The sequence below is a fragment of the Apodemus sylvaticus genome, chromosome 4 (assembly GCF_947179515.1).
Source record: "Apodemus sylvaticus chromosome 4, mApoSyl1.1, whole genome shotgun sequence".
Classification (NCBI taxonomy): domain Eukaryota; kingdom Metazoa; phylum Chordata; class Mammalia; order Rodentia; family Muridae; genus Apodemus; species Apodemus sylvaticus.
Genome location: NC_067475.1, coordinates 28,636,885 through 28,639,941, shown reverse-complemented (window position 1 = coordinate 28,639,941; position 3,057 = coordinate 28,636,885).

Here is a 3,057-nt window from a genome sequence, read left to right as displayed (position 1 = left end):
GTATTCTGAAGAGATGGTGTAACATAACAGGATTGGAAAGAAAAAGACCCATGGAACTTTACTCTAATCCCCATGTGTTTGACAGAGAAAATATTAAGTGAATGGAGTATCACATCTGCTATTAATTGGTAAACATTTAAACTAGAATAGGAGTCTTAGGAGGAAATATTTCTGGATTACTGGGTGTCAAGAGTGTGGTTATAGAACCGAGCCCGAATGAGAAAGTGACATAGACCTTAGCTCTGAGAATCCTCTGGGTTTACTCGGGGTGCTCACTCAGACGTGCTATTTCAAGGCGGCTCAATAAATTTCTACCCTAACTCTTTATGGCTTTTATCCAACTCTCAAACATCTGGCTAGGAACCAAGGTAGACAAACAGTGGAAGATGTTTTGCTCAGGGAAACAGCACAGAAATGTTCTGGGTAAACACACTTTCTGCATTAAGAATGACATATGACATGTGGTCCATTTTAGGTGACATTTGTGATATACGGAAGTGTGTGTACGTGGAAGATAAATAGATGATAGCTCGCCAGAGAGATTTAGGTGTAAATCTTGGAGTAAAAACAGGGCAGAAGTCTATATTTGAATAAACTGAATAATATTGCTTAGGTTTCTACTTATTCTCCCTACAAACTCAAATAATATCTCTATTATCTGGTCCTAAATATTCCTTGGATATCTCTTGTCATATCTTGTATATCTCTTATCATAAAAGTTTCACACCCTGAAATGAATAAATTTATTTGTTGCTTCAGAGCATCTTGGCTATTCTCATGAAAGTCCCTCCTGCAGTGTGAGGTGTGGCTTCCATGCTTTTTCTAATTCAAACTTTCCCTGAACTAAGTGAACATCATAAAAGATTACACCATTTCTGACTCTAAGTTTTACATTTACCATTTTGGATAGTGCTTATTTTGTATGTTTCTCCCCATTAGATACTGAGTTATAAGAGCATGCCTTCTGAATTATGAGTCTTGATAACACTAGCATCTGGCACTTCAATGTTACAAATTATCTATTGATTGGCTACCCCGATTAAATGAATTTGTGTTGGCAGAGGAGAAAACCTCAGGAATTGAAAGCCTGAGAGAGAATTCAAGGAAGATAGGTAAAGGGAAAGACCTTGCTATGCTGAGATGAACTTCATTTACTTGACAATTTCCTTTTGGGCTAACCTTGTGTAGAGGCCGTCACCTGAACTGAACTCAGTGTACCTAGAGCAGAGGCCTTAATTTCAGGGGGAGGATGTTGCTATGTGCAAAGCCCATGGAAGACTCTGTCTCTCAACTTTACTAAAAATCTTTTCCTTGAAAGCTCCCCTGCTTGATACAGCCACCTATCATGATGTATCTTTTGTGAAAATTCCCCAGAAGTATTCACTAAATTGTTCAATTAATACTTGAAGAATTTATTTTTCCCCACCAGTGGTCAAATACATGGTGTGGAGGTATTGAAGAGCTAGAAGAAGAAACCTTGTCACAAGGATAAAGAAAAAGCAACTCATTTTAAACTGTTAGGCATCTGAGTGTGGGCGATAATTTACAACAGCTCTCGGTGCAAATGACTGTCAGCATCGCGAACAACAGTACCATCACCTTGGGACTACAAAGGTAAAGGTTTCAGGGGTGATTTTAAATGGGCATCCGTAAATGTAGGAAGCAACATTAGATACAAAGGACTTGTCCTTGAACAGGGACGCTTCATTTTAGTTAAAAGAGTAGCACCCGTGGTAAGGCTGTTTTAAGCCACTGAAGCACATATCATAAATGCACTCTGGACAACTAGAAATACTTCATGGGGGACTCCTGGGGTTGTCCTTTACTGACAAACGAAGCTGTAGAATCAAGGACAACTTTGCAGACCCTGTTGAATCCGTCCTTTCTGCATGTAGTTACAACTATTTGTGATGCTTTGATTGCATCCTGGCAGGCTTCTCTGCTGCTTCCTGCTGTGTGACCAATAAGTTTTATTATTAAACTTCGGACAACTTTTTTATTTGAAACTTTTCCAAGGAATAACGTTGTCATTCCTTGGAGATCTATGTAAATAACCGGCCTTCTCAGCAGAAGAGAATGTCTTCTTAAAAGTCAGGGACCACAGGATACACAATCGCTGATGGCACCGTGAAGGTATTTATAGTCTTATGTAACTTGTGTGGTTCAGATAGCTCTTGGGATGGGCAGCAGACATGTGATAGGAAGGAAAGATTAGATGAGTGGAACATTGCTCTCTGTTTATGACAAATTAATGGCCATGTCTGATTTCTTTAGCGGATATTATTCTGTGGGTTTGATAAAAGTATTGGTATGGTTGATTCCAAGAAAGGAATATCAAATGCTGACAACTTTTTAGAAGATAAAAGCTCACTTGTACCCATGGATGAAATGAAGTGGGGGGCATGCGAGGTTGGGGAAGGTCTTTCAAGTTGAAATTATTTTCTTCCCATTATTTCACATGGACTCCTGCTTATGTCAGGAAAGAAAAAGATTTGTAAAGGCAATCCAGCATCAGTGACAAATGGTAGGAAATCAGAATGTCACTCCAGTATATAGAGGTTCTAAGATAGACAGCCAACAATTTCCACATATTTTGTTTGGCTCCCCAGAACTCCCCATGTCGCCACCATTGTCCCTAGAACTAAGGAGAAGAAAAAGAGAGACCCTAAAGTGTTGAGGTAGAGTTGTCTGTTGTGGAAAGGTATGCACAGAAAACAGCTTATTTTTAGTTCACACTATAAAGTCAGAAAATCTAAAACTTGAAGGGTGTCCATCTACCATATATCAGATAAAAGTTATTTAATATAATTATAACAGAAACTTACATAGAAACAGAAAGTGTTGATATTCTTAAAGGAGATGATATAGAAAGAATGAGGCAAAGCATGAGGGTAGAACATGCCAAAGAAATACAGGGCTCTGGCTTTGATCATTATTTGTCCAGTGAAGTGTCAGAAAACACAAGTAGAATAAAAAAAGATTGAAAGAAAAGTTAATACAAGCAGTTCAATGAATGGACTGAAGTAGGAATGCGAACACAATCAGTTAATAGAATTC